Here is a 26037-nt window from a genome sequence, read left to right as displayed (position 1 = left end):
CCAGTCTGTCTCCAATGTGAGTGAAGTATCTCTGACCAATGTTTGTGTACACTCTGTCATCAGGCAACTAAGATGATACAGATGGGAAATGGAGAGAACATGGAATTAGGTGACATGAAAGAAGAGCAAGATTACCCTTTTCACGAGGGCCCAACCACTTCAAAACAAGTGCACTATGTAGGGAATGCCATTTGTGGTACAGCCTCTTGCTGTTTGGATACGGGGGACGTCAGGTATTCAGTCCCACCCTCCTCCATCCATCACTCCTTCCAGCACTTCTGCTAGTTAGATTTTTTTATTCCAACCCCAAACTATAATTTCGGCCCAACCGGTCACAGTTGTTGGACTGAAGTATCCACTACTCTAGAGCTTAAAATTCAGTGTTAGCGTTAGTTTTATATTTTAGACCATGATGGGACTTGACACACTTGGAGGATTGTCTCCACTCCATGGTTCTCACCAGACATTCTGTATCTCTCACAGCTATACTATACCTCAGCCTGTTGTTCTCTGTGTAAATCTCACATCGCTATTGTCTCCATATCTGGATCTATACGATAGTAAATGTGTGTGTAGATCCCTGTCGAAATGTGAGTGAATGTGGATGTTTCATATTTTGCACTCTATTCAATCTCTAGCCCCCTGTCATTCTCTCGGAGGTTTCGCCGTTAACCGTGACGTGGGGGCAGTGCACTTGTCTCATCTTCGGGATCCCTGGACTCCTTATCTCCAGGCAGGAACCACAGCTGGACTCAGACTCCCATAATCCTTAGTTCTGGGTAGTTGTTCATTTTATGGTTGGAATCTCAATTGGCATGACTGATCTCAAAACTCTGAACCAATCTAAACAGAAAAGCTCATCAACAGAACTTTGAACTGGGAGTCTGAACTGCTTCAGTATAACCTTTTTATAGTGCTAAACTGCTTGTGTGGCGTTGTCTAACACCCTCCACTTATTGTTTGGCTTCCCCCATTGTCTGTCCTTCTCCCCTACAAACCACTGCCACCCCTTCCTCCTCCTCATTCTCCCCAACTCCATACTGTATGTCCTCATTCTTCTCCTACCTGTCTTACACCCTTCTCTATCCGCACTCTCCACAACAATACGTTGACTTTATCAATCCCTCCACTTTTTTTCACCATCTTCCTCGTCATTCCTACCTACCTCCCACTTATCCCCCCACCCTTCCTCCCTTCCTCCTCGCTCCCACTGAAGGTGAGGCTAGTGCCAGTCAATGATGATGACCTTCAGTTCAGGGTAACCTATGAGCAGTTGGCAGTGCTGTATGCATGTTACCAGATGTCCGTTCCTGGCGACACCCCCGGCGAGTGTAACGAGAGCGAGGTACAGTCACGGTTCTGACATCAAACCTACTGTAATGTGCAGGGCACTGTCTGCCTCGTACTGCTCCCATGCACTGTGCTTTACACGGCCATCCTGCCACATTTAGCTCCTCCATCAAACACAGTATTAAGGGTTGAAGCTATCATTTGTTAGCAATTAACTTGAAATAAATGTAAATATTTATATGTCAGCAGATATGAAATAACCCTAAATATGAATATTCTTGAAATTACAGTGGTTTGCAAAAGTATTCACCCCCTTGGCATTTTTCCTATTTTGTTGCCTTACAACCTGGAATTAAAATAGATTTTMGGGGGGTTTGTATCATTTGATTTACACAAAATGCCTACCACTTTGAAGATGCAAAATATTTCTTATTGTGAAACAAACAAAAAACTGAAAACATGAGCGTGCATAACTAGTGCATAACTATAAAATCAATACTTTGTAGAGACACCTTTTGCAGCAATTACAGCTGCAAATCTCTTGGGCTATGTCTCTATAAGCTTGGCACATCTAGCCACTGGGATTTTTGCACATTCTTCAAGGTAAAACTGCTCCAGCTCCTTCAAGTTGGATGGGTTCCGCTGGTGTACAGCAATCTTTAAGTCATACCACAGATTCTCAATTGGATTGAGGTCTGGGCTTTGACTAGGCCATTCCAAGACATTTAAATATTTCCCCTTAAACCACTCAAGTGTTGCTTTAGCAGTATGCTTAGGGTCATTGTCCTGCAGGAAGGTGAACCTCCGTCTCAAATCTCTGGAAGACTGAAACATGTTTCCCTCAACAATTTCCCTGTATTTAGCACCATCCATCATTCCTTCAATTCTGACCAGTTCCCCAGTCCCTGTCGATGAAAAACATCCCCACAGCATGATGCTGCCACCATCATGCTTCACTGTGGGGATGGTGTTCTCGGCGTGATGAGAGGTGTTGGGTTTGCGCCAGACATAGCATTGGCCAAAAAGCTAAATTTTCGTCTCATCTGACCGGAGTACCTTCTTCCATATGTTTGAGTAGTCTCCCACATGCCTTTTGGCAAACACGAAATGTGTTTGCTTATTTTTTTGTTTAAGCAAAGCCTTTTTTCTGGCCACTCTTCCGTAAAGCTCTGTGGAGTGTACAACTTAAAGTGGTTCTATGGACAGATACTCCAATCTCCGCTGTGAAGCTTTGAAGCTCCTGCAGGGTTATTTTGGTCTCTTTGTTGCCTCTCTGATTAATGCCCTCCTGGCCTGATCTGTGAGTTTTGGTGGGCGGCCCTCTCTTGGCAGGTTTGTTGTGGTGCCTTATTTTTTCAATTTTTTAATAGTGGATTTAATGGTGCTCCGTGGGATGTTCAAAGTTTCTGATATTCTTTTATAACCCAACCCTGATCTGTACTTCTCCACAACTTAGTGGTGTTGCTGACTCTGTGGCCTTTCAGAACAGGTGTATATATACTGAGATCATGTGACAGATCATGTGACACTTAAATAAAGTCCACCTGTGTGCAATCTAACTAATTATGTGACTTCTGAAAGTAATTGGTTGCACCAGATCTTATTTATGGGCCTCATAGCAAAGGGGGTGAATGCACCCACCACCTTTCCGTTTTTTGGCGGTGGGGGTTGCATTTTTTTAAGGCTATTTCTTCATTTCACTTCACCAATTTGGACTATTTTGTGTATGTCCATTACATGAAATCCAAATAAAAATCTATTTAAATTACAGGTTGTAATGCAACAAAATAGGTCAAGGGGGATGAATACTTTTGCAAGGCACTGTACATACATTTTTTATTCGATCGGCAGAGACCTGTGCCGATCTAATTTTGTCTGGTTTGCTTTTCAACTTTTGAGTACACAATGTCCTTGACATCACATGATTGCTCTGACCACCTAGCTTGTTGTCACAGCAAATCTCCTGCATTCTTGTTTGCAGAGAACCACATACCCATTTTTTTGTTAGGGCATTTTCTTAAATAGTTCTGAGCTATAGTTCAAATCACAGTTATTTGTTACATTGTATTTGTTACATTGTATTTTTTTTTGTTGGTCCGGTTGGTTTCACATTGCCAAATGKCAGGAAAAGGAGGGCCCCCACAGGCCCCCATTAACATCGACAGGGCTGTAGTGGAGCGGTTCTGGAGTTTCAAGTTCCTTGGTGTTCACATCACCAACAAACTATCATGGTCAAAACAGTTGGGAAGAGGGCACGATAACACCTTTTCCCCTTAGGAGACTGAAAAGATTTGGCATGGGTCCCCAGATCCTCAAAAAGTTCTACAGCTGTACCATCAAGAGCAACCTGACCGCTTGCATCACCGCCTGGTATGGCAACTGAGTAGTGCGTACGGCCAAGTACATCACTGGGGCCAAGCTTCCTGCCATCCAGGACCTATATACTAGGCGTGTCAGAGGAAGGTCCAAAAAATGGTTAAATCCTCCAGTCACCCTCATAGACACTTCTATCTGCTACTGCACGGCAAGCGGTACTGGAGCGCCAAGTTTAGGTCCAAAGGGCTCCTTAACAGCTTCTACCCCCAAGCCATAAGACKGCTGAACAAATAATCAAATGGCCATCTGGACTATTTGCAATGKCRCKCCKCCCCCCCCCCCRKCACACAATACCCCATAAGGACAAAGCAAAAACASATATATTTTTTATATTTGCAAATGTATTAAAATAAAAACAGAAACCTTCAGACTCTTTGCTATGAGACTCAAAATTGAGCTCAGGTACATCCTGTTTCCATTGATCATCCTTGAGATGTTTCTACAACTTGATTGGAGTCTACCTGTGGTAAATTCAATTGATTCGACATGATTTGGAAAGGCACACACCTGTCTACATAAGGTCCCACCGTTGACAGTGGATGTCAGAGCAAAAACCAAGCAATGAGGTCGAAGGAATTGTCCATAGAACTCAGAGACAGGATTGTGTCGAGGGAACAGATCTGGGGAAGGGTACCAAAACATTTCTGAAGGTCCCCAAGAACACAGTGGCCTCCATCCTTCTTAAATGGAAGAAGTTTGGAACCACCAAGACTCTTCCTAGACCTGGCCGCCCGGCCAAACTTAGTGGGCCTTGGTCAGGGAGGGGACCAAGAACCTGATGGTCACTCTGGCAGACCTCCAGAGTTCCTCTGTGGAGATGGGAGAACCTTCCAGAAGGATAACATCTCTGCAGCACTCCACCAATCAGGCCTTCGTGGTAGAGTGGCCAGACGGAAGCCACTCCTCAGTAAAAGGCACATGACAGCCAGCTTGGAGTTTGCCAAAATGCACCTAAATTACTCTCAAACCATGAGAAACAAGATTCTCTGGTCTGATGAAACCAAGATTAAACTCTTTGTCCTGAATGCCAAGCATCACGTCTGGAGGAAACTTGGCATCATCCCTACGGTGAAGCACYGTGGTGGCAGCATCATGCTGTGGGGATGTTTTTCAGCGACAGGGACTGGGAGACTTGTCAGGATGAAGGGAAAGATGAATGGAGCAAAGTACAAAGAGATCCTTGATGATAACCTGCTCCAGAGCGCTCAGGACCTCAGACTGGGGCCAAGGTTCACCTTCCAACAGGACAATGACCCAAAGCACACAGCCAAGACAACACAGGTGTGGCTTCAGGACAAGTGTCTGAATGACCTTGAGTGGCACAGCCAGAGCCCGTACTTGAACCCAATCAAACATCTATAGAGAGACCTTAAAATATCTGTTCTGCGTCACTCCCCATTCAACCTGACAGAGGTTGATCGGCTCTGCAGAGAAGAATGTGACAAACTCCACAAATACAGGTGTGCCAAGCTTGTAGCCTCATACCCAAGAAGACTCCAGGCTGTAATCACTGTCAAGGGTCTGAAAACGAATGTAAATGTGACATTTCCGGGGGGTGTTGCAAACATTTCTAAAATCCTGTTTTTGCTTTGTCATTATGGGGTATTTTGTGTTGATTGATGAGGGGAAAAAATATTTAATAAATTTAAGAATAAGGCTGTAACGTAACAAAATGTGGAAAAAGTCAAGGGAAAAAGTCAAGTCTGAATACTTTCAGAATGTAATGTTATGCACTACTTTTGACCAGAGCCCATAGGGCCCTCATAAGTGTTCTGGTCAAAAGTAGAGAAGTCACACTTACATTGGCATGGAACAACAATGTTTTTAATTATGACTGATGTGTGGACCAATGTCGGGGCAACATTATAGATTCACATTGAATCGTGGCAGTGTGATGAGGGAGTTTCTAAACTCAAAAAACATCCCTTTTTCAGGACCCTGTCTTTCAAAATAATTTGTAAAAATGCAAATAACTTCACAGATCTTCATTGTAAAGGGTTTAAACACTGTTTCCCATGCTTGTTCAATGAACCATAAACAATTATTGAACTTGCACCTGTGGAACGGTCGTTAAGACACTAACAGCTTACAGACGGTAGGCAATTAAGGTCACAGTTATGAAAACTTAGGACACTAAAGAGGCCTTTCTACGGACTCTGAAAAACACCAAAAGAAAGATGCCCAGAGTCCCTGCTCATCTGCGTGAACGTGCCTTAGGCATGCTGCAAGGAGGCATGAGGACTGCAGATGTGGCCAGGGCAATAAATTGCAATGTCTGTACTGTGAGACGCCTAAGACAGCGCTACAGGGAGACAGGACGGACAGCTGATCGTCCTCGCATGGCAGACCACGGCCTGTACTCTGGAGTGGGATTGATTTGGAGGTGGAGGGTCCGTCATGGTCTGGGGCGGTGTGTCACAGCATCATCGGACTGAGCTTGTTGTCATTGCAGGCAATCTCAACGCTGTGCGTTACAGGGAAGACATCCTCCTCCCTCTTGTGGTACCCTTCCTGCAGGCTCATCCTTACATGACCCTCCAGCATGGAAATGCCACCAGCCATACTGCTCGTTCTGTGCGTGATTTCCTGCAAGACAGGAATGTGAGTGTTCTGCCGTGGCCAGCGAAGAGCTTAGATCTCAATCCCATTCAGCACGTCAGGGACCTGTTGGATCGGAGGGCTAGGGCCATTCCCCCCAGAAGTGTCTGGGAACTTGCAGGTGCCTTTGTGGAAGAGTAGGGTAACATCTCACAGCAAGAACTGGCAAATCTGGTGCAGTCCATGAGGAGATGCACTGCAGTACTTAATGCAGCTGGTGGCCACACCAGATACTGACTGTTACTTTTGATTTTGATCCCCCTTTGTTCAGGAACACGTTATTCCATTTCTGTTAGTCACATGTCTGTGGAACTTGTTCAGTTTATGTCTCAGTTGTTGAATCTTGTTATSTTCATACAAATATTTACACATGTTAAGTTTGCTGAAAATAAACGCAGTTGACAGTGAGAGAATGTTTCTTTTTTTGCTGTTTAGTTTCACTCTAATTTACAGGAAGTTGTTGGCTTGAATACTGAATACTGGATACTCCTCTCCATCAACAACAATTCATCAGAACAGTAGACTGAACCAGTGTGGATTGTATACCTTCCCTTGTTTTATGAAAATATTTTATGTTCATGTCAATATTGTGAGTCTGGCTGTGTATGCGCAATTGTGTTTGTTTGTGTGTGTGTGAAAATGTGGTTAAGTGTGCATGTGCTAAGGTGGTTGTGAGCATACAAGTGATTAGTGGTGTTCATTCTTTGCTTATTGAATGTTTTTTCTTCTTATTTTCTGTGGCAACTAAGTTAGCTAAACAGAGTGGCTACTGATACAGAGTTTCTGTATCCCTATTTGCCCAGGAAAACAAATATATATATATTTTTGAGCTGAGTGCCCACTCCGTTGTCTACATTGCTGCTGTGCTCCATGCCTCAGTAAGTATAAGCGCAATTTCATGTTATCTTTCCGGAGGGGAGTAGGCTACATGCAGCTATTTACATGTTTTACACAAAATACATTATCGACATGTTCGTACAAACTTTGTTGTCAGTACTGCAAACATAAGCACGATACAAACACGCTGTCTAGTGATTTCATGTCCTCCTTAGCTGCTGAGTTACATGCAGCTATTTACTCTCGCGACGATATCAGCATATATGGCATAACTATGGCAGTGGGCGATGCTAAACGAACTCGTCCATTGTCACTCTTTTCACCAATCCGGATACACGCTCGTCTGTCTAGAACGTTCGGATGACCAGAAGTGGAATGCAACAAGACAGACTAATTAGCGATTGAATGTTATTTTTTCACCAATGCAAACATTGTCTAAGCTGCTCGGGAGGCAAACAGGCAGTCAAGTCGTGTTATTTTTTTCCCAGGAACTACAATATGACTGCAACTACAAAGATGAGCCTACATCATCACACAAAACGCTGTTCGTTTTATTCCAAAGTGTAGATACTGCGTCCTCGTGCAACTGCAATATCCGCTACATTACAACAGACAGACAGAGAAAGTAGTAGCCTTCATAATATGTGTTTTGGAATGTTCATTCAAATTGCCACGGGGTATTTATTTCAGATGTACAGAAATATGAGGCAGAGACATCATGGTTCAAAAGAGGGTGATTAAAGAGCGAAACGTGGAGTGTAGTGATGGGTCGTTCGAGAACGAGTCGGCTCTAACGCTTCAAACACACCGACTGTGTTTGCGTTTCGAAACACCAGAAGTACATTAATTTCCAATGGAACGCTGCGTTTGCCCTACAGCATTGCGTGCGGAGGTAGTTGCTGTACGTTCTGTGTGGTGCATACGTTCGATTTATCGATTCATCAAATTGTATGCGTAGACTTGACAGAAATGGGCAAAATATGAATGTAGATTTTTTGTTGTTGCACACATTCAGTAAAAAAATGTGGGATTACATAAAAACAGTTTGATTGCATAATTTCTTTACATTTTTTATTCATTTATTTGCCAAGGATATTATTTATTCGATGACATCCACAAATTAATTGTGAGAGCCTATAATATAATTTCCCTCAAATGCAGTTTTGGAGCGAAATGCAATAATAAATAGTCAAGATAGCAGAGTAGGCTCTTTCAACAATGAGACCAACGTTGAGGAAGGTMGTCTTGATCGCGCTGTTGGGCCGTGACCAGCCGCGCCGAAAGCGCAGGTCTGTGTGGGTCCAGAGATGGTTAACCCCTTCCCTCTCCCATTAACGTCAGTATTATACACACCTGGCATGGTACATCAGGTGAGCYGGAGCACTAATTAAGGTTATACGACATACAGTTAGTATGATAACAAAGGGAAAGGGTAACTTAGGGTCCATACAAATAGTACAGTTTACCACCATGTTCACTCGCCTGACAAAATACAGGTGGGAAAAAAAKTTAATTAGGAAGAGAATGTGTTTTTACTTTCATCTTGTCTTAGATCAGCAAAGGTGTAGGGAAGAAATAAGCAGATTAAGTCTAAATAAGCTATTAATAAACAACTGAAACTGARWWWYWWAWKATTATAATTTAATAAGTATTCAAGTACAGGAAAGAACATGACAGGTATGTGTGTTGTAAAAATGTTTAAAAAAATTAAACTATTGAAAGAGGTGTGTGTGCGTGTAAAAAGAAAATGAATGTGTAGCCTGTAATCTGTAAGAGAACAAGAGCATGTATTTTTGGCACAACTGCAGACTGATACAGGGACTACTCATAAAGCCTAGACGTAGTAGGGGAACTTCAGACATGGCCATAAAGAGAGAGAGGGCAGGGCACTGGAGATCTGAGGTACAGAGAGGAGTGGAGAAGAGGTGTGTGTGTGTCTCTGTCTCTGAAAAAAAGAAAAMAATATGTAGCCATAACACAGCTAAACAAACAAATGGCCCCTGGACGTCATGGACCAGTCGATGGAACATAACTTCACAAAAAGTTTCAACACCCTGGTTTTCAAGTGGTTTTAAATGAAATAAATATTGACCTTTAGTCTCGTAAGAGACCAAGAGCATCTGTGAAAACTCCGTATGATTTTCAATTCAGAAATGTATGTACCACTAATAATGAATGCTATCCTAAGACTTTATAAACAAATTACTTTATGAATTGACTGAATTTAAACGGAACTGTGTGTGAAAAGAAAGGTACAATGAGGGAGGTCAAAACAACAAACAGACAACTCCTCTTCCTGTCCTTCCTGTGAGCTGCTCGGCTAAATTGACTCCATCTCTGGAAGGAAAGAGAAAAACAACACATACAAGCTTAACATAATAGAACAACATAAAAGGTGATATTTATTTCAACTAAATACTGCTTATATAGTGTAGTTAGAGGCATAGAGGCATGAATATTGGAACAGTGCGGTAAAGTTGGTATTACTTGCTGTTTACTCATGGAATTTGTATTTCAGAGATAAAGATGAATATGACAGGCAAATATTTAGACAAATTTGTTTTGGGATATTATCTAACCTAGAAACAACAGCTATACATTTGCCTCATTAATACTTTGATCTGAAATACCAATTAGCCTACATGAGTATACTGTAAAAATGACCTACTTTACTTCACTGTCGCAACACTTATGACACTACCTGTGATGTGGAGAAGACAAAAAACGTACCATTGAACTCAGCTTTGAAAAGCAGCTGATACATTTTAACCTTGACTGCTGCTTTTCTTTGCTGAGGCAGCCTCTTCAGTGTTGGCACCAGGCTCATGGCAAAGAGGGTCTCTTCATCCTCCTTCCTGTGAGCATCAGGTTGGGCTGCATCCTTCTCGACGGCTTGGAGGAGCCTCTGCTGAAATGAGTTGAGTGGCTCTGGTACCTCCGATGACACCTGATGTGACGTTGTTCCTCTTCGTTTCTCTCTCTGTTTCTCTCCACGGCCACATCCTGTTCAACGAGGTCCTCAGTGGTCACTTCCGTGAGGTTCATAATAATCTCAGGTGGTCCTAGATCCAGAGGTGCTTCCTCCATTTCATCATCTTCCATGGCTGCACCGGTGGTGGTCATACTTGTGGGTTACTGCATTACTGCATTGTCGGAACTAGAAGCACAAGCATTTCGCTACACTCGCATTAACATCTGCTAACCATGTGTATGTGACAAATAACATTTGATTTGATGTAGATGTTGCAGAGGGTCTCGCTGCACCGGTGGAGGCGATGGTCGCACTTGTAGATGACGTTGAGGGTCTTGATGCACCGGTGGCGACACTTGTGGATGACGTAGTAGAGGGTCTGGCTGTAAAATTGCCACTCGTTGCCATAGGCACAATAAATGGATCCAGAAAAGAAAGTGGCAGAAGCGCCAAGGCTGCTGGCCTGAAGCTGCTGACCCAGACCTCTTATTCTCTTTTTCTGCCCTTCTCTCTCTCTGATACCTGTCCCTGAGTCCTCTCCACTTCCTCCTAAAATCTTCTTCTACATAGACATGAACATGATAAGCCAAACCATTACCTAGCATAACTATAGTTATTAGATAGCTATCATGAACATGTCACCTACTGTACACTCAGACACACACACGGTTATCTGACCAAATTATCAGGGGTACAGTAGTATCTACCATTTCTATTATTATTTATCTGACATTCACACTCTTTCAAACATAATTATTTGGTAAAGTTATCAGGCGTAGTAACTAGAATAATTTATATGACTATTTCTTTCACACACCTCATTGACTAGGTTAGCAAGCTAGCTAACGTCAACTAGCCACATCTAGCACAAGCTCACTACTAAACTGACCTGCAAATCCTACTATCGTGAACACTTGTCTCCAAGCAGTATGTTTTGTATGTTTTTAAAATAATATAGGCCTAAATGCTCAAGCGCACACACATTCGTTCTGAAAGATCTGCAGATCCTTTGAGCTGGTGGAAGAACAAGGCCTTTGTCTACCCACGGCTTACTAAAGTCATGACGGGGAGACTCTGCATAGTGGCCACATCCGTTCCCACTGAGAGGGTCTTCTCGAAAACGGGACAAATAATTACTGGGAAAAGAAACCGCTCCTCGAAAGAAGAAATCAAAAGAAGAAATCGGCCCCTCGTGAGGCAGCTTGCATTTCTGAATGCAAATCTCTCATAAAAGCWAAATATGGTCAGCATTGCTGTGTGCTGCTGGTTATAACATGGCAATAAAGAGAGAGAAAAGAGGGACCAGTTTAATGTTTTAAGTGGATGCTGCAGTTTTGCACATTGTTATTTATTTTATATGGTGAAATATTATATTTTGTTGTTCAGATTGTATTTGTTTTGAATTGTTACATTTATATGCACTTTGGTTTATACATAKAAAAAAATAGTTATACTCTAAATGCACATGTGTAATAGCATCCTTCTTTTTTACATTTATTGCAATTTGTGGGATGCTCCAGTTTTGCAAATTGTTATTTATTTTTCTTTGATATGGTGCAATATTCTATTATGCTTTTCAGATTGTATTCGTTTTGAATGGTTAGATTTATATGCACTTTGTTTATATACATCAAAAAGTTATACTTTAAATGCAAATGTTTAACATTCTTTTTCATAACAAACCAATGCATTTTTAAATACATTGTGGCTAAGGTAGAATATGATTTCATTTAATKATTTAATTATAATTGTTTTAACACCAAACATAGTAAAACTATCGCAAACTGTTTGACTTYAAAAAATACTAAACATATATTTTTTAAAGAGCCGTTTGGGAGCCAAAAGAGACGGCTCTTTTTGGTGAGCTGAGCCGAACAAGCCGGCTCACTGAAAAGAGCCGGAATGCCCATCACTAGTGGAGTGTGAACTGCAGCTACATTAGAAAAACGAATGTGTGCGTAAAAAACACATGTGCAGAACGTGATCCGGATCCTTAGCTTTATTAAGAAAGGTTTCCAGAGGGGTGTGCAGGGTGTGGTTGAAAACTCTGTATCCGTAGCCACGGCCATAACTAAAATGAACAAGAAGTCCATTCACAGCTGAGACCGAGACTGCGCTAGTAAATTAATACTGCTACACAGGAAATAAAGTGCATTCCTGGATTCTTGAGCGATGTCTGTGAGCACATATGAACCCACAGTAGTCTGTAGGTGATTGGGGAAGAAGAGGATGCTGCTCCTGGACATTCTACCTGCCGCTCTCTTTCTGTAACCTGCCTACATACCTAGCTACCTGCCAACAGCGCTCAGCAAATTACCCAACTCTCGAGCTTGTAAAAATTAGTGAATTAATAAATACAAGCTGTCAGGTTCGCCAGTCAGAGAGTCCGTCTGTGTGGCGGATTCTTTCCTGATTCCGTAACACCAGGACTATGAATAGTTAAGGTGTGTGTGTGCTGGTGTGCATGCATATGTTTGTGTTCTGCCCAGTTTTACTGCTGTGTTGGGAGCCTGGGAGAGTAGATCCTTTCAGGGTCAGAAAGGAGGGCCAGAGAGGTGTGGACCACAACACTATGGAACGCCGTTTGGGTCCTAAAGCACGTGGTCAAAACACAATCTTTTTAATGCTATGTGTGTAAAGTAAGCAGGTGCATGGGCTAAATTAACGAGTGCATGTGCTAAATTAATGCGTGCACGCATTAAATTGTCCTGCACATGTCAAATTAACGCCTAAAGCTGCTAAATATACACATACACACGCTAACTTAACACATTCTTTAATATGCTAATATTACCAGCCAATTTCCCGAGCTCTTCCTTTCATTAAATCGGTGTACAGTCAGTTTGATGCAACAACACCACAATTGAAGATGGCGAGAAGGAACTTCTTTATCCGCTGCAAACAGACCCTAAATGACTGCACTCGGCTTCTGTTCTCCAATAATCCTGAACTTGATGCCCTTCAGTCCAGATTAACAAGGTTGATTCTTTTGAAATACTATTATTACTTAATCATAAAGTTTATCTGCTAGCTAACACAGAGGACGGATCTGTGTATGGCTATGCAGTTATGTTGGAGGCTCAGACACTGAGACAGCAGTGCAAGTAATTTAGGCCTATGTGTCGCTAATATTGTAAGTCTGATTAGGTCAAGGGACTATTTTATATTTAGCTAGTATATGTAGTATATATATATTTTGTTTTAATAAATGCTGGTATTTAAATGGCTGGATTGCTAAATGAGTTTGATAACGTTCCTTAGCCGCACACCCCGGTCATAGCCACAGTGAACGGCGCCGTCTTGTAATATTTTTACAGCCCTGCTAGCTACATGAAGGTCACTTATTATCGAGGAACTGACGTCAAACATGTTTTCGTATTTTTAGGAAAACAACTGAAGGTCTAAAACTTCAGGCAGGCTGGATAGCTATAATTTCAATGCTACCTAGCCTTAGCCGCGCTAGCTCGCGATTAGCATGAAAACATTTACAAAGCTCACTTGACCTAGGACAACCCTGTAAAAACTTTGCTAATATCTACAACATATCAGCTTTCCAACAGCACAGATATTACTTTTGAATACCCTTTGAAATATGAATATTTAATCTACGCCTATGATGTAGAATGTAACAACTTCAGACATAAACCAGGAACGTTAACATTAGTACTATGGCACTGTTTGAACAGGAATCGCAGTCCCATCCATGGTCTCTATTTCCACAAAACTGTCGTCTTGCAGAATGGAAACCATGCAGAGGAGCCTTGAGTGGGCTAGGGGGAGGCTGATAAATGTTGGGTTTACTGTAGATTTATTTTTTCACTCTTTGTTCTCCTGCTGCCCATTGTATTCGTTCTTGGTCAACATTTCTATTTAAGTCATGGCTTTAAAGTCCAATATTATAGAAACATTACTTGGCCACAATTTGTGAGTTACTATAATTTAAAAGTGTTTTTGGAATGAGGGGGGTGGGCTGTGTGTAAAGGGTTGCGTCAATCGAATCTGGTATCAGGATAAAATGTGATTCAGAGTCACCGAATATACTTTAAGTATTTTTTTATTTAACATAAGCGATAAATGGTAAATGCAATTTTAGTATATATGGGTTCACTGTATCACCACGCAGGGTAAAGCAGAGAACTGACTAAAATAGTACAGACATCTTCTTTTATACTAAGACAGAGTTAGTTCCCGCTTCTGAGCTGGCCTGTCACAGTAGAGGCTGAGCGTGGTTTAAACTTGCTAGCCTATCGGTGGTGCCCAGGCTGGTCCCAGCCTCACAGCACACAGGATCCAGATATCCGGAAGTGTTTGTTGTGAAGATTGAGCTGAGTTGTCGGTTGTTACATTGCTCAGTTCCTGTTTTCTTGTTATTCAGTAATTTTCCATCTTGTCTCAACCTTGTGGTTAGCACAGTCGACACCCTAGATTAGCAACATCTTTTCTGCAGTCACGCTATGTTTTGTGATTAACATGTCCTATTTCTATAAGGCATATATTTTTGTTAAAAAGAGAACAAAACCATCCTTCACTGTGTCACAATGCATTAAGTAGCATAAACACAGTGTATTATTGTTACAGCCAGTTCCCGTTCCTGGGCTCCTCAGACTTGGAGAGGGGCTAGAGGTGCACCTTGTTATATGCCATCACTCAATAGCAACTGAGGTTTCTGATGTACTGTGATGGCAGATATTCTACATGTGTCCCGATTGACAGTCAAACGTTGTCTAAGGTCAGTTGTGCTTGGAAGTAATGCTATAAACTACAGACTTTAGATGCATGGTTTCCAGTTTATTACCAATCAAACAATTTAGAATGACTACAATCCAGACAGGACTTTAAAATGACTATGATGATATGCATTACCTCATCCCTGTCCAATGTTGCTTTTTTCCAGACACTTCAATCTGTCACATGCACCGTTATATTCTGACATGTCAGACTTGGCTCTGGATGAAAAGATTAAGGACTTGGTGGCTGGGAACGACAAACTTGGTCCAGAGGCTGTTCGATCACAATTAAGGGCTCCGGGTGCAGAGACACAGAGTGAAGTACAGCATGCTTCGTGTTAATCCGAGGGTGGCTGCCCTCAGAGCCATGTCGCAGAGGCTGCATAGAAGGTCATACCGTTATGAGAACTTGATGGAAACCACAAACTGATAAGGTAGATGTATCTTTGTGATAGACATAATTGTCTACATCACTGGTGAGAAGTTGTACATTGTAACATCTCAAACTGTTCATCAACAACTTGTTCATCAACAACTAACAGTTCAGTAAGCAATGGCCCTTGATACCATATGTCCCTCATGTGGATAATAATTGTTTTGTGTTTCTGCTACTTCTGTGATTGTTAATTTCATGATGCAGATATTCTATCAAACATTGGAGCAAAGTATTTGTGCCTAAATGTGAACAACAGGAGAGTCTGTCCTCTTGACTCATCAAGATCAATTGGAAAAATAACCAGGTTTAAGTAGATGTTGTAATCACACATCTTCCGCTGCAGGAACAGTCTAGAACAAACCGTTGTTGTAGCCTTTAGAGGGCTAACGGAAGTACTTATAGTTGTGATCCGCCGTAGATTTTTCATTAACATTGTTCCACATTTTGGATGTTAATTTAATATTTGGTCTGCTGCTTTGCTGTATACTGGAGGAACTTGATGCAGCATCTAAGTGGTAAAGTAGGATGGTGATGTTTGTATATTTAATGTGTCTTCAGCTTTTGTATCAGCCAGTGCTGTATTTTCTGATTTAGGTGGAGGATAGTCATACATGGTGGCGTTGATGGGTACAGCCGTCTCGTTGTTTCTCCGTGCTTCCAGCAACAATCGCAGCAGTACTGTAATGGACTGCTTCATGAATGCTGTCTCCAGATATGGCGTTCCCTCCAGAGTTAAGACGGACCATGGAGGACAAGAAAACAACACTGTCTGCTTGTTGAATGTAATACATATTGAAAATATTATTTAAAAAATAGTGCTACATGCATCCTTAAAATGTCTTCTTGACCTACACATTGATTACATTCTATAGGGAGATTACATTCTATAGTGAGTGATGCATGCGGCTACATTTTTTTTATGTAAATCATTTTCAGAACGCAATCACCTCATGTTTGAKAGCTTTATTGCTTTCTCCATGTTTTTGAAATGTATAAGCCTTTATATGACCTTTTACAGACTACTTCTATAAACGAGGCTACACTTGTGGCAGCACCTATTCCTGTGCCCCCCCCCCATCTTATGCACCACTTATTGTGGCCCCCCTGCACCTATACCACTCCCTGAGGCTTATCGTCCACAATGAGTAAGTCATCCCTGTAAATAGTTAAATGTCTTGTTATTACAGATGAATTGTGGGAAGTATCTGAGCTTTGTTATTCTGAGTGTCTCTTTTTTAGTGTTGACCTCCAAACACTGCTGAAGTTAATGTGATGCCAACCAAATGAACGTGATGAGGGACAACGTTTATTATTGTACAATGAGAGGCTTTAAGAGAGCCCGCTTTAATCCGGAGGTAAAATTAGACATGGTTTTTAGGGATGCTGACGGAAAAGAGACAGCTGATGAGGGTGGWCCCTCGAGAATTTCTCCGGCTGCTAATGTGTCATCCATTCCTCTGCAATATTTGAGGGACCTGATTGGTAAAAATGCCTTTAATGCAACTCTCAAGGTGAGTTACACTTTTACACCAACAAAGACACATTTATTTATGGCAATATATGACTTGAGTAAGACATTTGATTTTTGTATGTTATGTAATGTGTTCTTTATTTACTGTTCGTCTTCTGTGTGACAGCAATCTATGATGGCGTATACAAGCAGGTGGGCCGCATGATTGCTGTCTGGTACATGGGGGTGTTGAGCCACACATTTTTTCAGAGAGGCTATTTAGAAACGTGTGTGGCCTACAACCTCCTGTACCAGAACTGAAAGAAATTGCAGAATGACTTCAGAGAGAAGTTGGAGAAAGTACGTTTATACTGTGATGGATGTTATGCTACTGTTAATTTGCACTAAGTTTGAAAAAAATATTAGGGTTGTAGTTGTTCATGAATACTTTCCCACATGGATTTGGTTTCTTTTTGTTGGCAGTCAATCTTTTTTAAGGGTAGTGATAATCAGTTTATTGTTTTGCTAATTCGTTCAATAAACAGTGTTTTGGGACAATCTAAGATCCAGTTAGCACAAACTGTTGATGAGGCATAGGAAGCGGTCATGTTGGGTTCAGTACGATACATTCGTACATTGGAGAGGGATGCCCTGGTGGAGTCAGCCACAACGTTCTACTTAGAAAGCAGGATACGGGATGCTCTTGAGCAGTGCGTCTCCATATATCTAAGGAATCTCAAGTTTAGTTCAATTCTTCAGGGTAAATTCATTGACTTTTTAAAACTTTATAGATCCAAAGAGGGTCTGGAGTYTCTAGGTCTCCTGCCTTACATTAATAGACACGCAGCCTCTTCAGAGAGGATTTCATCTATGCTGAGAAGCCTCTTTTGGCCAAAGACATAGCTTCTCTCTTTAATGCATAGCGTTCCACACCTGGTACCAATCAAAGAGCAATAGAGAGAAGAGTCATATGTTTCTGGAGGGACTGGCTGCTGGAGGTGGAAGGTTAGACGCAAAACCATGATCATTGAAGTAACACACCCCACATCAGTAAAATATATCACCTAATCACTCTCAACTGTGGGACAGCATTTTATAGCCTTATTCTTCCATGGGCCCCCTAAGAACATAATAGATAAATTAAATCCCAAACTACTTTCACTTASAGTATTGTGTTCTCCGATAAGTGTTACTTATGGACTTTAATGTCCCCCCCTTCCCTTCTTTTTTCAGGGGGGAATACATACCTTTAACCATGGAGAAGGTTTACATTTTCACTTCGGGATTGCCAGTGGAGCCACAGCTACAGTTCACTCTGCTACCGCACGGCAAGCGGTACCGGAGCGCCAAGTCTAGGTTCAAGAGGCTTTTAAACAGATTCTACCCCCAAGACATAAGACTACTGAACATCTAATCAAATGGCTACCCAGGTATTTGCTGCTACTCTATCTATGCATAGTCACTTTAATATCTCTACCTACATGTATATATTAACTCGACTAATCGGTGCCCCCGATACATTCTCTGTACCGGTATCCCCTGTATATAGCCTCGCTATTGTTATTTTACTGCTGCTCTTGAATTATTTATTACTTGTAGTTTTTATTACATTTTTAACTTGTAGTTTTTATTTAATTTTTTAACTGCATTGTTGGTTAAGGMCTTGTAAGTAAGCATTTCAGGTCCCGTGTGGCTCAGTTGGTAGAGCATGGCGCTTGCAACGCCAGGGTTGTGGGTTCAATTCCCACGGGGGGACCAGGATGAATATGTATGAACTTTCCAATTTGTAAGTCGCTCTGGATAAGAGCGTCTGCTAAATGACTTAAATGTAATGTAAATTTCACTGTAAGGTCTACACCTGTTGTATTCGGCACATGTGACAAATACAATTTCATTTGATTTAAGGGGAATTATCTAAAATGTTTATTGCATATTAACTTTCTTGCAACTATAGGGGTGCTGTTCCGCATTAGCATATTGGTGTCTCAAATTAAACTGCCTCGTGCTAAATCTTGATCGTACAATATGCATATATTGTTATTATTGGATAAAAACACCTTCTATTTCTATAGAAGTTGGAATTTTGTCTCTGAGTGGTACAGAACAATTTCTACAGCACTTTTCATGACAGGGTTCAGATTTCAGAAATTTTTACCTCTGATCTGGGTCTGTTTATAAGGCCACAGTGAATGCTATTGAAGAACCGACACTGGCCTACGTCTTCTCTGGGTGTCTGTACGTCATCACGTTTCAATGAAGTCGATGGGACGTTCACAGCCATTATTAAATGACAAAAATGTACAGAGACCGTCCTTTCTCACGTGCGCCTCAAGCGTGAAGGCCATCGGACCTGCCTCGTTCCAAATCGTTTTCTAACCAGCAATATTTCTCCGGTCATGTTTCAGTCGTTATAGTTGTTAAAACATCATATGTAGTTAATTTGAGCGTTTTATATCAATTTATATCCTTTAGTGCGATTTGAGAATTTCTTTGTTGTGCGTTCTGAAAGATTTGGACACACGTTTTAGGAGTCGGTCGTTGGTGGTGGACATTTCGAAGGACAGAGGACATCTATCGACCAAAAGACGTTTATAACATAGAAAGGATACATTGCCCAAGAATATGATGGAAGAACAGCTCAAAGTAAGCAATATTTAATATGATAAACCGTGTTTCTGTCGAAATATTTTAAACGCATAATTCGCCATTTTGTTTGGTATAGCTTCACTTGGCCAACCCTGTATTGAAAAGTAAGGATATTTTAAAAATGTAAATCCGCGGTTGCATTAGAACTAATTTGTCTTTCGATTGCTGTCAACCCTGTATTTTTTAGTCAAGTATATGATTAGCTTTCAATTAAACTAGATCACTCTGATAGATGACGTCAGACATATTGAGGCTTGATTTCCTAGTATTTTTATTGTGTAACCACGGTTTTGTATGGCTAAATATGCACCTTTTCGAACAAACTGTATATGTATATTGTAAAATGATGTTACAGGAGTGTCATCGGAAGAATTCTGAGAAGGTTAGTGAAAAAATTAATATATTTTGGCGGTGATTACGTTATAGCGCTCTTTGGCTGGAATCGATGCTCTGGTAACGTTTGTTCATGTGGTATGCTAACTTATCGATTTATTGTGTTTTCGCTGAAAAACGCTTAGAAAATCTGAAATATGGTCTGAAATCACAAGAACTGGGTCTTTCCATTGCTATGCTTTGTCTATTTTTATGAAATGTTTTATGATGAGTAAATTGGTCATACACGTTGCTCTATCTAGTAATTCTAGTCGATGTGGATGGTGGGTGCAATTGTAAAACTGTGATTTCTACCTGAAATATGCACTTTTTTCTAACAAAAACTATCCTATACCATGAATATGTTATCAGACTGTCATCTGAAGAGGTTTTTTCTTGGTTAGTGGATATCAATATCTTAGTTGAGCCGAATTGGTGATAGCACCTGAAGGAGTAAGAAACTGATGGAGTTAGAATAGTGGTGTATTTTGCTAACGTGTTTAGCTAATAGATTTACATATTTTGTCTTCCCTGTAAAACATTTTAAAAATCTGAAATGGTGGCTTTATTCACAAGATCTGTATCTTTCATCTGTGTCTTGGACTTGTGATTTAATGATATTTAGATGCTACTATCTACTTCTGAAGCTATGCTAGCTATGCTAATCAGTGTTGTGGGGTGGGGGGTGCTCCCGATCCGGGGTTGATACTCGTGAAAGGTTAAAAAAAGTATAAAGTTCGGAATACTGCAGTCAATGTTAATTGGTGATGTGTCCCAAAAGGATTGATATGAAAGTTTCCGACAGGATTGTCCATCAGCAAAAAAGTAGTGTAGTGAAAGTTTTCAAAAACATTACAACTAACCAGAATCAATTGGACACAGTAATACATAATGCAGCTTTAATATATGTATGATTTCTTAGTGAGGGTAAACTGAGCATTATCTAAAGTAGTTAAGTCATGTATGTCAAGGGACTATGTTACAATGTTACCGTAAATAAATCTTACAGTAAATATGGACATTTCATTTACATGTGTTATGGCAATAAAAACAGACACTGTAGTTGGTACATAGGTCGTGATGCAGCAAGTTGATGAGGGTAGTGGAGAAGCACTAGTGGGACATTTTGAGTGAAGTGACTGAGGGCAGAAAGAGACATTAGGGTGCCCAGGAACTTGAAGCTGCTGATCATCTCCATGTCAATGTACAGTAGATGGAAGAATGGTCAAGTATCACCATCGACTTTGTTTTGCTTACACTGAGACTGTTGTCCTATTACCATTATGTCAGGTCCCACAGCTCCTTCATGTACTCGTGATCAGGTGTACCATGGTAGTGTCGTCAGCATGTTCAGGTGTTGGGTCCATTCTGGGGATACACATTCTTGTGATAATGTAAAAAATTCTAATTTGTTATTACAGGGTTTACACCCAGAGCCCTGAGCCGGCTAACCAGTTTGTGGGTCAGGATGGTGTTGAAAGCAGAGCTATAAAAGAAAATGCACTCTGATGTATGTATAATTGACATTTGTTGGGACAATAGACAAACTGGAGTTGGTCCAGTGACATTTTTGCTACTATGTGCTACACGATATCTATTTTCCAGTTTTTAAAATCGATATCGACTGCAGTGGAGATGGTAAGAAGCTTCAATATCACGGTGACCTAACATCTAACTTCCTTTCCTGGTACACCCACACAGACACTGCAGTCAAAAATGCCAACCGGCGGCTCTCCATCCTACGGTGTCTGAAGACGTTTTGCCTGACTTCAAACATTAACAAGAGTGTCAGATTGAAGTGTCAAAAAATGTAAACGGAACCATAATAGCAGATACTTTTTTTTGTCATCTTTACTGGCAGTTTTAAAATAATTTCGAATTGTAGTCACTTTCAATTGATTCATTGACTCCAAGAACCATAGATTGTTTGTAGTTCATAACGTTGCTTGACTGTAAATTGGGATACATGTTTTAATAACATTGGATATTTGATTGGGCTTAATGTTGCATACGTTGTTGTGTTGTGCATGCCAACCAGGTGAGAATCACCAGAATTAATTCATGAATCAGGTCTTCTCTGCTGCTTTATCAGCCTCCCCCTTGCCCACTCCAAGCTCCTCTTCATGGTTCCCTTCTGCAAGACACAATTATGTGAAAATAAAGCGGAAGGAATGGGAACCCTATTCCTTTGAAGCAGTACTATATAGCACTGGGTATATGCCCTAAGTTATTTTACCCTAATAAGCTTCGATGGAATATAAATATTTTTAAAAGTGAACGTGCACATTAAAGTCTACTGTTCAAAAGCTGATATGTAGATGTTAGCAAAGGTTTTACAAGGTTGTCACTAGCCAAATTTGCTTTATATGAGCTTTTCAGTGTCTTCGTGCTACTCGCGAGCTAGCGCGGCTAACGCTAGCGTTGAAATGACAGCCAGACAGGCTGAAGAAGTTGCCTACCTTCAGCTGTTGTTTTGCTTAAATACAAGGTTTTGGGCTAAAAAACGTAACTCAAAGTCATGCCCTGCTTCAGTACTAGCCGATAAGTCATATTTAGGTAGCTTGTCTTCCTTAACTCAATGATAAAGCAAAATTAAAGACAACATTCCAAAAATCGAGAACTACCAGGATTTTGAGCATCTCCGTWGTCTAATCTATGTATGCCTGGCCCTGCATTCAAGCAACAATCTTGCTAGTATGTAATTTACCTTGATAGTATTAACATAGTCCAATGTGTTTCCATGGCTGTTATAGTTGACATGTTTTTTCAGCAGGGCTTTTAATAAAACACAAGACAACGCCGTTCACTGCGACTAGCAGTGTGACCGGGCAGTTTGAGGCTAACTATATGATATACCGGGGTTCGATGCTACCGACATTAGCTAAATTAGCTAGCAAGTATCTAATTTAGCTTATGCTAAACACTGCTGGTGCTAGATTAATGTTAGCTGAATTTTATAGCCAGGGATGAGAAACAGATCCTTCTACTGTAAACTATCTGATAAACTTGATGATTCAGTAACAACAAATTTCAAAGACAAACCCGTTACCTTTTAAAGGTTCATATTCCGCTTGCAATGCAGTGGAAAAGGAAGTTCCTTCAAACTGTGAAATCTGGTTGAACGGAGGAGCTAGGTAAATTAGCATATTAAAGAACGCGTTATTAACGTGTGTAGGTGTATATTTAGCAGCTGTAGGCGTTCATTTGACTGCAGGACCGCAGTTTATTTAGCACATGTTGGACCACCTGCAAGCACATTTGCAAGCGCTTATTTGACACGTGTAGGCGTTAATTTAGCGCGTGAAGACGTTAATTTAACACGTGCGCGCGTTAATTTAGCTCATGCACTCGTTAATTTAGCGCCTGCACTTGTTTACTTTATACAAGTAGCATTAAAATGGTTGCGTTTTGCCACGTGCTTTAGGACCCATATGGAGTTCCATACAACTGACATCTGTTTGTTGTGTTGCCAGATTTGTTGATAATTTTTTMGGGGGATGGGGTTGCCAGGTTGGGAATTTGATAGTGGTATGTATGAGGCTACGGGTGAATATAAGGCTGGGTAGTTACTGTACCATCTGGATTGTGCCAGTTATCCTGTTTTACTTCCATACCAGTGGGATTGGGGAAGAAAGAGGTTTGTACAGTAGTACTATGCACCCTCTTCATTTAGACAGTGTGCTAACAATAGTGTTTTTGATACACAGAAACTGACTAGGCAAGTCAGTTAAGAACAAATTCTTATTTACAATGACGGCCTAGGAACAATGGGTTTAACTGCCTTGTTCAGAGGCAGAACGACTGATCCGACTTCCCAGTGACAGTTGCGCCCCTGGTTTATAGTTTTGCTATATCTACAGTATATAGATTAGGGGTGTGGACGTTTAAACTAAAGAGTTTAAACTAAATTGGGATCCTTAACGTAATTTTTTTTATCCATAACCGAAAAAAGTATTTTTTACGTACAGTGGGGCAAAAAAGTATTTAGTCAGCCACCAATTGTGCAAGATCTCCTACTTAAAAATATGAGAGAGGCCTGTAATTTTCATCATAGGTACACTTCAACTATGACAGACAAAGACAAATGAGAAGAAAAATATCCAGAAAATCACATTGTAGGATTTTTAATGAATTTATTTGCAAATTATGGTGGAAAATAAGTATTTGGTCACCTACAAACAAGCAAGATTTCTGGCTCTCACAGACCTGTAACTTCTTCTTTAAGAGGCTCCTCTGTCCTCCACTCGTTATCTGTATTAATGGACTGTTTGAACTTGTTATCAGTATAAAAGACACTTGTCCCACCCTCAAGCAGTCACACTCCAAACTCCACTATTGCCAAGACCAAAGAGCTGTCAAAGGACAGCAGAAACAAAATTGTAGACCTGCACCAGGCTGGGAAGACTGAATCTGCAATAGGTAAGCAGCTTGGTTTGAAGAAATCAACTGTGGGAGCAATTATTAAGAAATGGAAGACATACAAGACCACTGATAATCTCCCTCGATCTGGGGCTCCACGCAAGATCTCACCCGTGGGGTCAAAATGATCACAAGAACAGTGAGCAAAAATCCCAGAACCACACGGGGGGACCTAGTGAATGACCTGCAGAGAGCTGGGACCAAAGTAACAAAGCCTACCATCAGTAACACACTACGCCGCCAGGGACTCAAATCCTGCAGTGCCAGACGTGTCCCCTGCTTAAGCCAGTACATGTCCAGGCCCGTCTGAAGTTTGCTAGAGAGCATTTGGATGAGCCAGAAGAAGATTGGGAGAATGTCATATGGTCAGATGAAACCAAAATAGAATGTTTTGGTAAAAACTCAACTCGACAAAGAATGCTGAGTTGCATCCAAAGAACACCATACCTACTGTGACGCATGGGGGTGGAAACATCATGCTTTGGGGCTGTTTTTCTGCAAAGCGACCAGGACAACTGATCCGTGTAAAGGAAAGAATGAATGGGGCCATGTATCGTGAGATTTTGAGTGAAACCTCTCTTCCATCAGCAAGGGCATTGAAGATGAAACGTGGCTGGGTCTTTCAGCATGACAATGATCCCAAACACACCGCCCGGGCAACGAAGGAGTGGCTTCGTAAGAAGCATTTCAAGGTCCTGGAGTGCTAGCCAGTCTCCAGATCTCAACCCCATAGAAAATCTTTGGAGGGAGTTGAAAGTCCATGTTGCCCAGCAACAGCCCCAAAACATCACTGCTCTAGAGGAGATCTGCATGGAGGAATGGGCCAAAATACCAGCAACAGTGTGTGAAAACCTTGTGAAGACTTACAGAAAACGTTTGACTCTGTCATTGCCAACAAAGGTATATAACAAAGTATTGAGATAAACTTTTGTTATTGACCAAATACTTATTTTCCACCATAATTTGCAAATAAATTCATAAAAAATCCTACATGTGTATTTTCTGGATTTTTTTTTCTCATTTTGTCTGTCATAGTTGAAGTGTACCTATGATGAAATTACAGGCTCTCTCATTTTTTAAGTAGGAGACTTGCACAATTGGTGGCTGACTAAATACTTTTTTGCCCCACTGTAGATTCAGAAAGCAAACAGCATAGTGGGTCAATTTCCACAACAACTAAAAGCGTTGAAGCGCGAGGCTCAACTTCTCTGCTGTTTGCTGCCCTGGCTACCACTCTGAACAGCATGAAGCGAACCCATGCACATACCGTGTGTGACTGTGAGAGCGAAGTTTTGCATCTCGCTCATCTCAATATCCTAGCCTATTCATTGATGATAGGCCCTGCTTTACTGAAGTTGCGAGACATTGCAAGCAAAGAAATTGCGAGATACAGCATTCCATTGTGAGATACAGCTTTTGATTGCCAATAGATAGGCCTAATGTATGGTTCATACTCTGTCTGACTTTAGGCCGACCTGCCTATACTGTGCCCCCCCTCTCTGTCCTCACTAGCTCGCAATGAAAGATGTGAGTGTTTGTGTTCTTGGTAGTATGGCAACTAATCTGTCTCCTCCGTTCCAAAAATAGTGAATCTTAGGAGTCGATTCCTAGAGGAACAGTCAAAAGTTTGGCCAATGGTGTAAAGCACTACTTAAGTAGTTTTTTGGGGGTATCTGTACTTTACTTTACTATTTATATTTTTGACTACTGTACTTTTACTTCACTACATTCCTTAAAACTTCTTATGGCTGCAGGGGGCGTATTGACTAACTTGGAAAAAGGTGCCCATTTCAAACGGCCTCGTACTCAATTCTTGCTCGTACAATATGCATATTATTATTACTATTGGATAGAAAACACTCTCTAGTTTCTAAAACCGTTTGAATTATTTCTCTAAGTGAACCAGAACTCTTTC

The 26037-nt window shown here is 41.1% G+C and overlaps 1 long non-coding RNA gene and 1 pseudogene across 1 annotated transcript; one reads left to right on the top strand and one right to left on the bottom strand.

Moving 5' to 3' along the window:
• The window catches only part of LOC139029197 (arginyl-tRNA--protein transferase 1-like), a 196177-nt pseudogene that overhangs the window by 36092 nt on the left and 134048 nt on the right, over positions 1–26037 (top strand).
• LOC139029141 (uncharacterized) lies at positions 20581–22885 on the bottom strand. Its single transcript, XR_011481425.1, has 2 exons — positions 22753–22885; positions 20581–21837 (listed from the first exon to the last, which is right to left on the bottom strand). It is a non-coding gene; the product is annotated as an uncharacterized lncRNA (long non-coding RNA).

This window comes from Salvelinus sp. IW2-2015, linkage group LG18 (assembly GCF_002910315.2).
Source record: "Salvelinus sp. IW2-2015 linkage group LG18, ASM291031v2, whole genome shotgun sequence".
Classification (NCBI taxonomy): Eukaryota; Metazoa; Chordata; class Actinopteri; order Salmoniformes; family Salmonidae; genus Salvelinus; species Salvelinus sp. IW2-2015.
The sequence above is the reverse complement of the archived record's forward strand: the minus strand, read 5'-3'. Positions and strand labels throughout refer to the sequence as shown.